Source organism: Zonotrichia albicollis, chromosome 4, assembly GCF_047830755.1.
Source record: "Zonotrichia albicollis isolate bZonAlb1 chromosome 4, bZonAlb1.hap1, whole genome shotgun sequence".
Lineage (NCBI taxonomy): Eukaryota > Metazoa > Chordata > Aves > Passeriformes > Passerellidae > Zonotrichia > Zonotrichia albicollis.
The window spans coordinates 33,586,135-33,603,158 of record NC_133822.1 but is presented as its reverse complement, the minus strand read 5'-3'; the positions used below and the strand labels follow the sequence as shown (position 1 = coordinate 33,603,158).

At 50.9% G+C, this 17,024-nt stretch overlaps 1 long non-coding RNA gene across 7 annotated transcripts in view; it reads left to right on the top strand.

The window, feature by feature from the left end:
- Positions 1–438: 438 nt before the first annotated feature.
- LOC141728790 (uncharacterized) overlaps positions 439–17,024 on the top strand; it is a 50,649-nt gene continuing 34,063 nt past the window's right edge. The window contains exons 1-2 of one of the 7 annotated variants that reach the window (XR_012580005.1): positions 439–578; positions 1,652–1,960. This is a non-coding gene — a long non-coding RNA (uncharacterized LOC141728790). Of the gene's footprint in view, positions 579–635; positions 849–898; positions 914–1,006; positions 1,082–1,323; positions 1,961–17,024 lie in introns of those variants that run through there. The other 6 variants (XR_012580004.1, XR_012580009.1, XR_012580008.1 and 3 more) reach the window with 6 other exon arrangements.

The following is a 17,024-nucleotide window of genomic DNA, read 5'->3' as shown; positions in this document are numbered from 1 at the left end:
CTGCATGAAGAAAATCATTAGTTTGCCATTAGAGGTTACACGTTTGTATATTCTGTACCTGAGTCCATGTGAGTGCTGAGGGTGGCAGGCTTAGATGGCTGTTTACCTAAAAGCTGTTGTAAGCATGTTGGTATTTCTGCTGAGGGGAAGGTTTTCACCTAGTTGTGGCGTGTGTGCTATGTTTGTGTGAAACAGGGGGGCAGCAGGTGCCTGTTCAGGGGGGAGTGGAGGTTTCAGGGCACTTCCATTTGTTCTTGCAACCTCTATGCATGCCCAGATGAAGAATGTGGCCAGCTGGCCCAGGAACATATGGGGTTGAATTGGGCCTGGGTAAATGCAGATGTTGGGGCAGGCTTTTAATTTCAACGTAGCTTCTGAGCAGGAAGCAAATAGTCTCACAGTACTCAGATGGACCTGGAGACATTTATGAGCTAGACTGTATGATGTGGTTGCCTGGAATAGCAGGAGGCTGGACTGTACATCCTAGGAAGCCAGCTCCCATCCAGTGTCTATAAGTTTTTTCAGCTGTTGCTTGTGTGCGTGTCTCTGAGTGAGCAGGCAGTCCCTCCACTGCTGTGGTGAGTGTGAGGGGTGCATCATGTCCCTTCAGCTGTGGTCTTGCTGTCTGTGCAGGGATTATTTATGTCTGTCAGGTGTGCTTCTGCTTTCTGTCAAGGAACTGTCCTAGCAGGTATTGCCTGTGTGAAGTATTTGGGGGCCAAGCTGTGGCTGAGTCCCCAACACCTGGCGCACATGGATGCTTGTTTCTGACTGTGAGCAAGATCTCCATTGGTCATGGCACATGTGGGGTTGGGGAGAGGGAGACAGAAGGTCTTCCAGACGTACAGGTGGGTATGTGGCTCCAGGAGCTTCCTGAGGAGCTGTTGTGTTTCTGTGGTGGTGATTTGAGGAGGTGTGTGATAGACAATGTCCCCAGAGCAGTGACATGCATGTGTTTGTGTGTGGATGAAAGGTTTTCTCCACCTCCTGTTACGTTTTTATGTGTCAATTTTTTTAGCAAATAACACAGGGGCTTGTATCCAGGTGTAGTTTCCCATGGCTGTTGCACGTACCTGTGTCAGTAGGTGTACAGCTGTACAGCTGTTGTATGCATCCATTTGTGTGTGTGTGTCTGTGTGTGTCTGTGTGTGTGTGTGTGTTTGTGTGGCTCCTCAGCAGCTGTTGCTTGTAGCTGTGTGGTTCCTAGAAGCTGTTGTATTTTCATGTGGGTGACTTAATCCTGAGAAGCTGTAGCCTCTGTGTGTGTGCGATTTCCCAGCAGCTGTTGTTTGTGTGTATTCCCGGGAAGCTGTTGTGTGTTGTGTGTAGCTCCCGAGCAGCTGTTGTGGGGAATTGTGTCTGTGTGTGTGTTTGTGCGTGTGTGTGCAGTTCCCAGCAGCTGTTGCATGCGTGTGCTCATGTCTCCGGTGGAGGCCCACCCCTTTCTGCCTGCACCGGAGCAGTGGCTGTGCAGGCGAGGAGAGCTCGGAACTGGCTCCATGGGAGAGGGTCCTTTGCCTGTCAGAGCCTTCCCAGCCGGGAGAAGCAGTGCCGCCGGCTCTGGTCCCTGAGCCCTATCAGCCGAGCCTGTGGCGAATTAATCACTTGCGTTTTAAATGCCAATACAGCCCTTTCTGCCTTCTTCCCCCAGTGATGCGGATGCGGCGAAGGCAGCAAATCCTCCGGCTGTGCGTGCCCTCCCTGGACTGCTGCTCCATCCCCGCCTGTCGTGCTCGCGCGTGTGCATGGCTGGGAGCGCTGCCTAGGTGCGGCCGGGAATGAGCCAGCTGCGGGGCAGGGAACGCTACAGCTCCGAGGGGTGACACCAGTGGGGGACACCCCCCGCACAAACACATCTGCAGGGCTGCAAGTTGCTCGAGGACCGGGGTCTTTTGTGCCTCCACTTCGTCTCTGTCATGCCCCGTATGGAAGCTGGGAGCAGTCACCCCTCCAGAAGCAGGTACGTGTATGTGTGTGCGTGTGACACGTTTTTGTGTGCAGTCCTTGTGCTGCTGCCTCGCGTGTCCTCGGCTCCCGGCCGTGCTGCCTCTCGGAGAAGCAGCTGAGATTGGAAAAGGGGGAGAAGGGCAGGATGCATGGATTGCCCTTTTCCTCCAGCTTGTGCACGCACTCCCTGGGGGTTGGATGCCTCTGATCCGAGGATGAAGGCAAGGGGTGAGTGCAAAGGAGATGGGGAAGTGGCCTAGGGGGTGTGTGTCTGTGTGTGGGGGGAGATTATGCCTACATGGGGTGATGGGAGGGAGGGAGAGAGGCTTGGAGACGGGTCTCCCTTTCACCGTGTGTGTGTGTGTGTGTGTGTGTGTGTGTGTGTGTGTGTGTGTCTGTGCTCTGTTTAGGATTGGGATGCTGAATAGGTTCAGGGCTTGCTGCACACATCTGGGTTTGACCTGTCTGCATCTATTTGGACCTTGCAAAAGGAGGTGATATATGTATCTATATGTACATGTGTCTGTGAATATAGACATGTGTGAACAGATGTGAATATATGATCTGTGTGAGTTCATGTGTGTATCCATGTATAGGTGTAGCTATGGGTGTGCGTATATACCCCCCACACACATGCACACATGTGCATGTTCAGAAAAGACAGTCCTCTCTGTGTATCGCCTGCAGTTATGGGACAGAGAAGGAGTCAGTCTCATCCCTCAGCTCCCTGTTCCCTGTCTCTCTGTAAACTTTGCAGGGGAGCCTCTGCGGACAGTGGTTGGTCTGTGTCTGTGTGTCTGTCCGTTGTGTGGAGTGTGGATATTCGCCTGGTTTGCATGCAAGGGAGTGAGTAAATTTCTCCTCTGCTCTTACACTGCTCTGCCGGGAGACTGGCTGGCTGCAGAAAAGTCATTGCGTGGTGTCTGTCGGGTGTGTGAATGTGTCTGTGCTGGTGGTGGGAGCCGGGTGTTTATGTAGGGGCCCAGGACAGCTACTCCAATGCATATGTAAGTGTATATGTATTGCCTGCAGGGTGTCTGCATGCCCGTTTATTCCACCAGAGAAAGCATGCCCACATTTTTATGCATAAGGATCTTCCTGCTTTGGGGCATGGGATGGGGGGGAGGAGAAGCTGTATGAATGAATGGGAGCAAAAGGAGGGAAAGGAGGAGTGATGGGGGGTGGGGGAGACAGACGAACAGGCGCATCCTATTCTCATCCCAGGACAGGCAGGAGTGCACAGCTGCCGCTGCTCCCATTCCAGAGCTTGGATCTGGCTGGGGAAAGGCAGCATAAATCAGCTAATACTGCAGGAGGCAGCACATTCGGGAGCTGCTGTGCGTAATGCCCTCGCGTGTGTGTGCTGGTGTGCCCCAGCCCTGCACCGTGCACGCAGCACACGCGTGCGTGTCCCGTGTCCGAGTGTGCACAGAGCCGGGCTGGCTGTGCACAGACACCAAACAACCTCCTCAGTGCCTGGGCAACAAACAGGGTGTCTGTGATGGGGAGGGAGAGCATCGCTCCTGTGCTGCGGGCAAATACAGCTGGCACAGGTCCTTTGGCACCCACTCTGGGCTCACACGAGCACGGTAGGTGCAAACAAAAGGGGTGCACAGGGTGCAGGCCGGACTTAGGAACTGCTCCCTTTCCTTTCCCCTGAAGGCTGCAGAGCAGGAACCTCCTCCCCACTCTGGAGGCACAGAGGTATAAACCAAGCTGTGCAGCAGGGAGAGCATTGCTGAGATTGGAGCGGGGTAAAGATGATGTAGGGAGTGGAGGGGGGCCCCATGCCACTGGAGGGGCCTGGGGACTGGGGAGCCTGGCTGCATTGCATGCTGTGAGCCAAGGAATTTGTCATGCACGGAGAGTGGGAGGGAGTGGGAGTGTGTGTAATGTGGGGGAGCTGGGGTGGAGGGGGAGGAAGGAGGCTGTGCTGGGGTATGAGGGAATTTCTGGTGAGCCCTACGTCCCCACACCCCCCCCTTCCGGGTCCCCACACATCCCGTCACTCCTGGGTCCCAAGAAGCGCAGCCTGACAGCATCGCTAATGTAATATTCAAAGGAAGCTTCATTTGCATGGAACATGCATTATTAATATATTTAAATACAGCCCCCCTCTCGCCTCCCTGCTCTGTGCAGACCGTACCAGCAGCAGTGAGGAAGCTGCAGGGAGTGGAAGGGTGCCGATGCAGTGCCAGGGGTGAGAAGCAGACACTTTAATCCCACTGATTTCCCCAACCTACCAACCTTCCCCCCACCCCCAACCCCTTCCCCACCTGCCACCCTCCTCACGCTTTTGTTTTCCCTGGGGGGAGATTGGCTTTCAAGGCACCCATCCCACAAAGCATGCAGATTTGTCGGCATGAAGCAAACTGCCTTCATTGCTCTTCCCCCATCAAAAACTACGACACCAAGGGAAGAACTGTGCATGCATGGCCTTTCCCACTCTGCCCCAGCTCCAGGCAAAGTGGGTATTTGGGAATGTGCCGTCTGATCCGCTGCACTGGTGCAAAGCTACGCTGTGGAGCAGAAGCCACTCGGAGGATAGGGAGGGCATTTGGGGAAGGGGGGCATAGAGAGGTGGAGGTTTTGCTGGGGGGCAGCTTGCAGTTAAAATGGGAAAGGTAACAACTGCAGGGAAGGCAGAGGGAGGGAAGCATAGCTGTGATGATGTCCGCGGTGTTTGTTCTTACCTGGGTCATGTCAGAAGCCAGATGCAGCTCCAGGCAGAGTGCAGCTGCCTCATCTGACCCTGTTGAAGAGTGGTGAAAAGCTCTGCCCACCTGGGAAAAAAGCTACTGGTCATATCAGGGCCTGTTGAAACCACCCAGTGCTCTTATCAGCTGTGTCAGAAAATATCAGCATACTTGCTGAGGAGAGAGACCTGGCTGCTCTCTCCTTCATCCTAAATACTGTGGGGTTTTTTCCCTTGGTCCTCTGTAAGAATGGACCTGGGCTAAGTTGTTTCTTTTATTAGTGTGAGGGAGGGCAGAGGACATGTAGGGAACACCTCTGTCCTCACACTCTTGTGAGCTCGTGAGGGCTGCCTTGCTCTGAAGGGATGTGATGTCCCAAAAAACACTTGCAGCCCTTGCCCATGCCTGTGCACCAGAGCAGACAGCAGCAGCTTAGGTGCAGAGCAAATGTGTTTCAGCAAAATATCTCCTTTTCTGGGAACAGAGGTGGTTTTGCTTTTCTCCTTCATGGAGGAGCAGAGCTGTCCTGAGCAGTGAGGGATCCCAGGCTGCTGGCAGCTATGGGGAAAGCTGGAGTTTGCCTGGTAGCTCTGCAGGTTCTGCTGGTGAGGATTGCCCAGACTGGAGTTACAGCAGGTGCTTGAGCAGTTCCAAAGGAGCAGAGAGCTCTGTGTCCCCCAGTGCCTTTCCATGTGGGGGGAGGGTGAGGGAGGACATGGAGTGAGCTACTTAAGGAGAGGCAAGCCGCAGGCATGGGAGCCACCTCTTTTGCCAGGGTAGTGGGGCACTGAAATCCCTTCTGTGGTCTGGAAAGGGAGAATGCGGAACTCAGGGACCAGACCACAGGGTTCTGACCCCCCTCCAGCCCTTTCTCTTTGCTGGGTCAGGATGAGTTTCTCACAGCTGTGAACCAGATGAGTGCTGTTTTTAAATCCTCAGATGAGTCAAGCTTGACACTATGGAGGTGACAATGACTGTGGCACTGCTGTTGTGTTTGCTTCAGTGGTGAGCTGGTCTGGCAGCAGTTACAGCCCCACTTTAGCAGCACTGCACTTGTGCCCTGACTTTCCTGTGCTCCCCAGCTGGTGCTGGTTTCGTGCCTTGCTTTGCCCTGACCTCCTCTTTAAGGGTCTCCTAGGTAGTTCAGGGGTACATAGCCATTGCCTGAGATGAACTGGTTTCTCACCAAATAATTTTCTATCACTGAGGAGAAATGACCTCATTTTCTCAACATTCATAAGCCAAGAGGAAACCCAGTTCCAGCTGACCAGCTGAGGTACAGAAGGAGGGAAGGGCAGTTGTCACTCTTTCCATGGCATTTTAAGAGGTGGCAAACAAGCTACCAGGAGTCAGGTTGAGGTGAGTGACTTGATGGGTTTTGTCCCTAGATGTTGCCATGTGCAGGGAGTCTTTAAAGGTTTCCAGGCATCACTGGTGTGGGGAGTCTCAGTGGCTACATGGTGCCCTACAGCATGGCATCAGATGCTACAGAGATAGGCATGGGATCAAATCCCCACAGGTGAGTCTGTTCTGCTGTTGGAGGTGAAGCTCATTCTGTGCTGACCTGACTGATGTGCTGGGGCTGTTCTTTCTTGTCTGCAGTCACCCTGGGGAGGGCATCTCCAGCTTTTTCAGCCCTTTAGTACAGAATTTCTTCCCAGGTGATGCTCTGGGGAGCTGATGGTGCAGTACGAATTTCACAGAAATAAGATGTGTCTGGGGGCCAAGAATTTGTGTTCTCTATACATTGACACTCACAAAATGTTAATACATGTCTGGTTTAGGTAAGCTGTAGGGGAAAGACTGTTTGCAAGAAACTGTGGGTGCTTTTGACTCCTTTGGATGTCTGATAGCAGAGAAATGGAGGAAATTCATCCTTGTGAGGAAGGATCATCAGTAGCATGACTCAGGGAGGGGAGGTCACAGAGTAGGAGGCAGGATCCCTAGCTCTGCCACAACTGCCCTCTAGAGAGTCCCTTTCTTCCCCTTTGTGGTCCTCAGCTTTCACCTCACTTCTGAATAGCTTTGGTGATAATGTAATCACTATGGAAGGGTCTGTAGATACAAAGACTGGCTCAGTATGATGCATGTGCTACCAGTTGCCTTAAGGCAAGGTGTCATATGTTTGTCTTCATTCTTTCCATGGCTCATAGGCTCAATCTGCAGACCAGATGGGTCAGAGCTGCCTGTATATTTTTAGGCTACTGTAAGGACTCCATGAGCTGCTATCTTTCCTCTGGGAGCATTGGTTTATGCATGAGAACATGTATGTTTATGAGCAGGGAGAGCGCCATTTTCTGCTAGACTCTGTCCTGTCCTCTTGTGTGCCCAGGTTACATGTGCATGCCCAAAGTCTCAATATACATGGCTGTCATTCCTGCCTTGTGGCATTATCCCTGTGTGTGTGTTCCTGTGTGCACTCGTGTGTGGTGCAGGTCACTGGGGGTTTATTTGTGAACACGTGTTTGTGTGTGTGTGCATATGCACCTTTTCCATATCCAGGATCTGATGTCTCTTCTTGAGGTGTGTGACTATGTAAGAGTTTGTAGTCGTGTCCCCTGCTCAGCTGCAGGTCATCTGTCCCACCTGTCCATGTGTCTTCTTCTCCCCACCTCTCACGAACCTTCTTCCTCCTCTCTCTGGGGAGACAGCCTTGAGTTGTATTAGCTGGTGCCACCTGTATGAAGTGAGACAGCTTTCCTGACATCCAGAAACTCAAGGACAGCCAGAAACATCAAGCCTTGAAGCACTGGGGAGATTGAATTCATGTTACATCCAAGGCCTTAGTAAGATCAGTCTGGAAAACCTAGCATGCAGACCTGGGTGCTGTGCTAGCTGAAGGAAGGTGATAAATAGGAGGGAGTTCAGAGAAGAGCAATAAAAATTATGAAAGAGCTGAAGATACTTATTTATGAGGAGAGATTAAAAGAACAAAATATGTAGAGCTTGACTAAACGATGATATGTAACAGTTTGTATGTATTGAGAGCTGTAAACACCAAGGAAAAGAGGAGATTGTTTTAAGTGGCAAAAAATGGGCAAAGTGAGAGGTATGGATGAAGTTGAGCAAAGAGGAGAATACTTGTCTCTTGAGGATACATGCAAGCTTCCTGCTGTGAGTCCTCAAGCTGTCTATGAAATAGTGCGGCAGGTTCCTGGAGATGCAGCTGCTGGCAGCAAGGAAACATGGTGGTGGGAAGGGGTAGAGGGAACAGGCTACACTCGGCCCTTGGTGGAAGTGGAGTGAGCTGCAAGGCCTCCTCTTTATATGCAGCACTGCCAGGGAAATTCTGTGAGATGTTTGATTGTCTTTCACCTTTTATTGATTCCCTGTCCCGTGGCTGGGAAGAACCCACAGACAGTGCTGTTGAGGGAGCAGAGAGGTGATACGGGAGGAATCAGTAAACAGAGTCTGATGGAGGTGGAGGACATTATTCCCTCTACCCTCTCTGGCTGGAAAGGTAGTCTAGGAAGGAATCTCACAGGAAGTGGCTGTAAGTGAAAAGGGGCTTTTCCACATCATCTTTCTAGGACACTACAAACTGAACCTACCAAAGCAAGGGGTTTATAGTGGGGTCAGGAGGATCAGACTTCCCTCCTCTGAATTCCTAGTCACAGATGGCCCAGAATTGGGACAACAAGGTCAGAAGGATTAATACCCCTCCCTTTTTTCCTCATTGCAGTCATAGGCCAGGAAAATTGAGCGAGATCACAATAAAAGGATTAGTGTGGAGAGCCTGCCATGAATAGTGTGATAGACAGATCAGGGAAATGGAAGGGAATTCAAGGGGGTTGGACCTGTTACAGATGGTCTGTTTAAAGAGTTCTGTGTTTATCAACACAGGGAAAGGGGATTTGGTCTTAGAAAAGTCTGGAAATAGGCATTGAGGGAGCTAGGGCTCAAGCAGAGGTTTTATTCTCAACAAGGATCCATACTGGAATGACTGGTTGAAATGATATCTGACATCCTTCCAGCTTTTGGTCAGGGGAAAAAAAAATCTTTCTTGGAATGAGCTATGTTGTTTGCTGCCTTGTCCATCCATCTCCAAAATGATCTGATGCACCAAAATGATACTGTTACTCAGAGCTACTCTTCCCCATGACTTCTGGGTCAGCGTAGCTATGGAAAGCCATAGGAATACAAAAAGGACCTTACCAAGCCAGGTCTGTGGTCCTTCCAGTGCAGTATCTCCAGCTGCAGCAGAAAAAAGGAATAGCATATAGGCAGGACAACTGTGTAGTAGCACTTCCTCTGAATACCCTTTCAGCCTCAGCATATTTGAAGGACCCAGTGCTGGAAGATCTGTTGTGCACTTTTAGTTCTCAGTGGATTTATTTCCTCCCTGAATTTGTCCTGCCGATTTTTGAGGTCAGATAAGTTTTAGCATCCTCAGAATCTCACAGTAGGAAGTGGTGCAGCACACACATGCAGTTTGTCTTGAACCTGTAACTTTCTGGTTTAATTTCCCGACCCTTGATCTTTGAGTGGCAGGAGGCTGTTAACACCTCTTTCCCCTGCCCTTCCTTTGTCATGTGTGGTGTTATAGACCTGTCTCATTCCATGGTCTCTGTTGTCTCTTTTCCTATATCCCTTCACCTTTCATCTTCTGCATCTATCTGCTGCCTCCTTCTTGGCTACGGTGGTGTAGCTTTTAGCAGCAGGACATGGGGCATTGCTGGGTGGGAAGTGACATCACAGCAATGAGCTGCACCAGGTCCACTCTGGTGAAAATGTTTCAGTCAGCTGCAGTGCCCATACATGGTACAGGAGGAGCTGAACAAGCTGGGCAAAAATTCTGAAACCAGCTGAAGGTGCCTTGGTCATCAAGATAGAAGTGGGCAGGCTCTGGGGAGGCTTGAAAAAGAGGAAGGGGATCTTCCATGATCTTCCCAGGCACAGACGTGAGGCTGACAGGTTGGTGGTTCCCAGGGTTCTCCTTTCTACCTTTTTAAAGATGGGTACAGTGCTTCCCTTCTCCCTTTACCTGGAACTTCATTTTACTGCCATGACTTTTTAGATATCATGGAGAGTGGCTTGGCAACCACACTGGGACAATTCTCTCAGGGATGCATATTGTCAGGGCCCATAGACTTATGTATGTTCAGGTTCTTTGGGTGCCCATGAACCTGAATTTGGAGTGGGAAGCACTTTGCTCTCCAAGTCCCCATCCTCCTGTCCATCCACTTAAGAGAAGTGGGAAGAAATGTTGTTATTGAAGACTGAGACAAAAAATTTTATTGAGTACTTTAGCCTTTTCTTCATCCATTGTTAACAGTTTTCCAGCATTTTTTTATGAGATGTGTACACCTTCTTTAAGCTTCCTTTTCTGGTTAACATACCTGTAAAAGAAGAATGAAAATGAAACATCAGCCATCTTGTGAGTGATCCAACCTATTCTTCAAAAAGAATAGGTTCAGGAGGGGAAAACAGGCTCATGCCAGGGACCAAAGGGCCCTTGTGGGGTGAACAAATGTTGGAGGGTACAGGGAAAGAAGGCACTGTCACTAGTCCTTATGACATTATGACATTCCTACAGAGGAAAATTGTTCTGAGTAACCTTTGAGTCAAGGGCTGTAGGGGACTGGGGTGGGTGGTAGGAAGTCTGTTTAGATGCTGCCAGATGTGGTGTGGGCCAGGGCAAGCAGCAGGGAGAGTGAGAAGACAGCACTGTCAGGAAGGGAAGGAGATGAGCTGAGAGGTCTGCTGTGAAGGGACGGTGAAGGGGTGGAGAAAGAACGCAGAGATATCTCGTAAGCAGAGATAGTGATGACAATCTCTTTAGCAGGCACTTGTGCCTTGGGATTTCAGTCAGGTACCCCACTGGATGCTTCTGGCAGGGAAAGGAGCTCATCTCCAGCCCCAGCACCCTGTCCCCAGCCTGGTAACACCACGGAGAGTACAGCGGCCTCGCTCTTCCTTACAGACCAGGAAAGGTGGTGAGACATTGTATAACATCATGAATGCACAAAGCTTTTCTACCATTAGTCAAGTATGGAGATGGCAAGGGGGAAGTTTTTTTTTTTTCCCTCCCTCTCATTTTCTGTTCTTTCTTTCATTTTGTCTCCTCCCCCATGCTGATTGTAACCTTTCTCCCCTCCCTGTCTGCTCACCTAGCACCAGCTGCATCCTGTCTCTCTGTTTGTTTCCCTTTAATCCATGCAATGGATCAGTGACAGACCCCCACTGTAATTTTTTAAACTGTAGCCCTTTATCTTGAATTGAGCAAGGTCAGGGGAAGCTTCTTAGGGCATCTTTGTATTTTTCTATCTCTGCCTCAGAGCAACTTAAAGGATGGCTCAACAGGATTAGTAGAAAGCACAAGATTGGACAAATGGATTTGGCAGGGACTGGCTGGTGGGCCTGGGGGAGTGGGAACTTGCTGTGCTGGAAAGTGGAAGAGCTGGGCTCTGCTCAGGGCCTCTGCTGCACCTCTGGGCATGTGAAGGCAGCTGGGCTGAGGCTGAGTGCAGCCCTGGGAGAGAGCCCAGCCTGAGGCACTGCTCCTCGCTAAGCAAGGCTACTTAGCACTGGCTGAGTGCTCCAGGGCCCAGGCACAGGGATATCACTCTGTGCTTCAGGGATCCTTGTTCTCAGTGCAAGCCCTGCTGCAAAGCCCGGAGGAACACACTGGGCACAGCAGAGCCATGCTGGAACAGCATGGGTCAGACCTCAGGGACAAGCCAGACTCAGGAAGCCATTCCCTGCACTTGTGGGTCCCTGAGACATGCTTCTCTCTTTGCCCCCATCCTGCTGGGTGCTGCTGGAAGCGAATTAGCAGTCCAGAGGTCCTGTCATTAGGCTCTGCTTCCTTGGCTTAGCTGCTTCTCCCTCTCTCCTCCCCTGTTTTGCCTTATGATTTTGCAAGTGCTTGTATTAGAAGAAAGTGTCAGGCTTGCAATTTTTCCTGGCTGATACTCAGTGCATCCCTGACCCTTTGCTGCCCCAGCCCCTCGCTGCTGCTGGCAGCACCAGTCCTCCCCTCCTCTACTCAAACCCATGCTGGCTCTGCCTGGCCTGGGAGAGGGTCTGCCCCAGACTGACCCTTCACCTGTAATGACCAAGCTCTTTTGAGCAGCCACCTGTGCAGCCAGTCACCAGCCAGTGTCAGAAGGGACCTGTCCCTTCCCCACAATGTTGTCAATCTGCACCAAGCTGGAACCCCCATCATTTATTCTCTGGTCCTTCAAACGACTGCTTCTCTCCTTCATCTGAAGCCCCTCTGTCCTGTCCTGTATTCCCAGTGCACTGGGGCTCAGTGGTCAGAAAGGAGACTCACGAGGAGCGTTTTGCACAGCTGCAGCTGGTTCCTGCAGCCTGCTTCCCTCAGACAGACATCCTCTCCCTCCCTGCCCATGATGTTTGAGCCATATACCCATGGTCTTATCCTGTGTGCATGCGCATGGCAGCATGAATTCAATGTGCAGGGGTGCAGAGATACTTTGGCCTTGCTTTGTCAAGCCTCCCAGAAACATGGGGTGGCTGGGTTAGCCAAGGACATGACTGCTCCTTCCTGGTGCAAGGCTGCCTCACAGGACTTGCCACACTGTGGTCTTCCCATTGTCAGCCCCTCATCTCCCAGGCAGATGAAGGGTCACTCTGGGATCTCATTTCCTCCCCATCATCCTCCTGCAGCAGCCTGGCTGTATACACCAGGGTTTGTCTTTGGTCTGGGGCACCCCAGCCTTTCACGTGTGCTGCTCATGGGGGAAGCTCACGCTGTTTCTGCACAGAAGAGGATTTGCATGCATGGTGGGGGAGAGACAGCCTGCCCTGTTTATTCTTAATGCTCCATATTATCTCCATTAATAATGCCACCTCTGCCTTACATGCTAATTAAGGCTCAAGATTGTTAATGTAATAGGGAATTTGGGCAGAGACCACACAAGACTGGCTGGATTAAGTTAACCTTATGGACTGTTAATGGATCTCCTGGAGGGGCATTTCAGCCTAATGAGAATCCAGCTTGAATGGTAATCAGGGGCTCACTCTCTGCATGCCTGGTGGGGCCTGGAAAGCTGGCAGGGCTGCAGGGCAGGATGTGGGAAAAGCATCGACAGGAGCTGCTCATGAAGCTGAGCAGGGAAGAGAAGGATGCAAGGCTGGAGGGAAAGACCTCAGTGTGAGGGAAGAATTGGAGTAGCAATGCTGTGGTGCTGCACAGGGGAGAGCCCGCAGCAGGTGCTGAGGCTGGTTCTGTGCTTTTCATGGAGGACATTTAAATATTAGCACAGAGGGCTATTTTCCTGGTTGTGATTGCCAGCAGTGAAAAGGTCACCCAAACTGTCTAAGCCATGAGCAGGGCTCCTCTGTAGGGAAAAAATATCTGGCAAATATTGTCCTGCCTCCTGGAGACCTGCACTGTGGGTCGTGACTGCTGCTAGGCAGTGGATCAGACAGCCAGACCTTCCCAGTCTGTCATTTTGTACGGTGTGGAGAAAACATCAGAGAAGGGATTTGGTACAGAACACTCTCATGTGTTAAGTGAAAGGCTGAATTCAGAAGAAAACTGGCGACAAGGGTTCAAAATGGAGCTTAGAGATGAGGCTTTCAGTGCATGGGATTGAGTAAAGTTTGGGGATACCCCAGATTCAGGACTGCAGTTGAGAAAGAAACAGATAGTACTTAAGTGTGAAGGCTCCATTTCATGGCAAAACTGTATGTTTCTGGTCCTGCGTGAAACTGGGTCTTACTGGGAGCCCATGGAGCCTTCCAGGGAAGGTGTGCATATTTTCACAAGTGGTTTCTCTGTGCTAGTTTTGTCCTCCAGAGAGAATAGGTGCAAAGTGGGATATAGGGCAAAAGCAAAGCCTGAAATGGAGGCCAGTTGTTTGCATTTCAGTTTGGGGAGTTGAGTAATTTAGATCAGCCTCAGAACAAACAATAGAGCTCTGGCAGGGTGTTTGGGAGGGAGGTAGTGATCTGCAGAATAGGCTAAAGAAATAAAGAAATGTCTTTTTGGTTTTCTTCTTACTCAAGTCCCACTGCCCCAGGATGTGATCCAAATGGACAGGCTCTATGCTTTGGAACCCAGCCTGGAAGTTCCCCTGGAAGTGGGATCTGGCTGAAGGTTTAGCCTTCTGATAGGAGCAATAACAGAGCAGCTAAGACGTGTTGCTTTGGCTCCAGAAGAGTGAGTTTGAACTGTCCTGACTGCAATTCCTGCATGAAATTTCTTACTCCAACCCCAGCTATGGGTGAAAGTCAGACAGGTATGGCTGCAGCTGCAAGAGCTTCTCCATATTCCCAGCTATAGGGACTGCTCTCTCCTAACTCTGTTACCTTGAGCTGCCCTACCTGAGCTGTGTCAGCCTGAGATGGCTCATGGCTCACATGTGAGCTGAGTCTGGTTTGTAGTGTTTGGGGCTTGGGGGTGGAGGTTTGTTAGTTTGGGTGAAAATCGGTGAGTTTGTAATGCAGTTAAGAGGAATAAGGACATGGAAAGGAAATAGGTCCAGTTCAGGTTGCCCAGTGAGTTTTTTCTTCACTTTCTGGCTCTCAGTATGGGAAAATACCAGGGAGCTGCTAAGAAAGGAGTTCCCTCCCAGTGTGGTGAGTGGGAGTTGGTTCCCAGGGCAGAGCATGCTGCTGCCAGTGAGCTGAGGGAAGGCGAGAAAGGAAAGCGGAGTCCAGGAGGAGAGGCAGTGCAGGAACCAGACAGACTGTTCCACCCAGAAAGGGGATCCCATCCCTGGAACCTGGATGCTCCCAGGGGTGCTCTCCAGTACATGCACACTCCCATAGTTTTGTGCTGCTGCACTGCACTGCTTTCCCAAGGCTCTGCAGGTGTGCAGTACCACACCAGTGTCTCACTGAAGTAGAGGCTGCCATGCACACACAAGGCAGGGGACCCACCGCCCTCTGACACCTCACAAATGCACCAGTGTTTTCAGCAAGGAGCAGACTCATACACACAGTCACTGCTCAGCCTGCACTGCAGCACTTGATGCACACATGCACATCCCAGACATCCATACCTGGCATCCACTCCCCACAGCAGGCACATGCACAGCACCAACACACAGGTGCTCACCACAGGCCACACATTCCTGCACACGTGGTGACACATTGTCCATGTTGCCCCCTTCCAGCATTTTCCTCTGCAGATGGGCTCACTCAGGCCAGCACTGACAGGCCCGTGTTTGTGTCTTCCAGGTCCCCCTGCATGTCATCACAAAACTGCGATGTGGCATCTGTTTGAGAGGAACACCAAAGTGCACATCCAAACACGCATCTGCATCCTACTCAGCTCCTGTTTGCTGTGCTTTCTCAACCCCTTTTCCCTTGTTTAGCCAGTCGTAGTACTTCTTCCATGCTTCTGAAGCACAGGAGCAGATGGTTTGCAGGTCAGTTTAGGATGATGGTTCCCCTTTCCACTAGTGGCTCTCTTCAGCTGCTTAGCTCAGAGCTGAGTGTCTCAGAGATGAAGATCCTCCTTGCCCATCCACACATAACACCTCTGTGTCACTCTCAGCACCTATTAGAAATTCTGAGTCCAAAGGCCTCTTTAAATTGCCCTCATGACCGTACTTTAACCCAAGTAGCTCTTCAGGCCATAGTGGCTTTTCTAGGTTTGGCAGCATCTGTTAGCTTTGACCAAATGAGGCAGCTCCTTCTCCACTCTGCTTTGTACGTGTGCCTCGCTGAGACCCAAAAGACTCTCTCCCTTGTCCCCTTTCAGCCTAAATTATTCATCTGCTGTAATGCACAATGGATGTTTGTGGGAAGAGGCACGCAGGTACAATTGAGCACAGTGCCGAGGCACTGACGTTACTAGCAAGCTGAAATTGCCTCGATGCACGGGCCATGCTTAGCTGAGAGAGACAGGAAATTTCTACTCCTTCTAAGCACTTCAGGAAAGTGAATGGTGGTGGCACTGGTGAAGGCAGAGGGGAAGAGGGGCTGTTTGGGACTGAGGTAGCAGTGAGGGCTTCCCTACATGTTTCTTCTGGCTCCTCTGATGCTGCCACATGGACATGGATCTGGTGCAAGCATGGGGAGGTGGGAGTGTGCTGAAGTAGGCAGCTTTGAGGAGTGGAGAATTGTCAGAGTGTGGGAAGTGCACATGAACTGGGAAGGGGCTGAGGCTGCTGGGGCATGTAATGTGTGTGAGGCAATTGCAATGCATACTCCATTGACTACACTGAGGTGTATCCATACATGCTGGAAGCCCATGCTGTCCAATAGCACAGGACACGAGCTTATGGGACTCTTTTCACACTTCCTCCATGTGGCTGGGGCTAGACCCGACTGCAACCCCCGCATTGCCTGTGTCTAAGCCACGCCTGTGCCAGCCTTTTTTCTGCCTGCAAGCTCTTCCTTTTTTATCTGTGCCACCGCTGCTCCAATGATCCCAGCGCAGCCGTGGACCCCTGTGCCATATAAGCTACAGCTGCTCTTCCCCGCTGCAAAGCCCATGCTTTCCCTTGCCTTTCCCATTTCCCGGGGGCACACAGGTATGCTTGCCTGCCCTGATGCCGAACCCTGATTGTTGTCCGTCATCGCTGGCAGCATCACGCTGTGACACTGCCGAGCTTGTTAAACAAGCCTGGCAGAGTGCTCGCTGTGCTGTCCCTGGTGCTGGGCCGATATCCCTTCATTCCCTTGCCCCTTCTTTCCCACTTTGGGTACCTCTTTGTCTTTCCTGGGGCCTGGGGGAAGCCGGTGCCTTCCTGGCCAAATCTCAACTTCCCATAAGGATTTATGCACTTCTTTGCCACGCTTAGGTTTTGCAGTCACATCCCCTGATGCCACTATCAGCCAATTTCAGAGCTCTCGGGGCTGGTGGGACTGCGCACTCTCCTTTGCATGCAAATTATGCACATCTAACACCAGAGCAGAGGGAAAGAGAAGGGATGAGTGTGGCTGCTTTTGCAGGCTTTCTGCTCCAGAGACTTTGCCCCCCAGAGTGGGACACATGGGAGATTGTAGAATGGGCAGAATTAACAGTAGTGTGGGAAAAAAAAGGGGAAAATCTTATTCATATATGGGGCAGTTAAAGCAGATTTGGTGTGGCAGTGGAAAGTGTGTGTGTGAATTTGCACCCGTGCACTTGCACAGAATAATACAGCTGTCTCCAAAGTGGTTCCAGCTTCATAACTTTCAAGAATTTTTTTTTTTTTTTTTTTTTTTTTTGGTGAGTGGTGCTGGCTGTCTGTGTTTCATGTCTAGTTTGTCTGCCTGTGTTGGATGTTGATGAGTATTTGTGTTTTCTATGTGACAGAATATGTCTGGGGCTAATGTTTAGGATCCAGAAGGATGGTATGCCACTGTGTGGGCTGAGTTTAGGTAGGTAACAGTATCTGATACAATCAGTTTGTATGCTGCAGGCAATTCATAAGCAGAGTATATTTGTGTGTGATATACAGCCACTGGTGCTTGCTT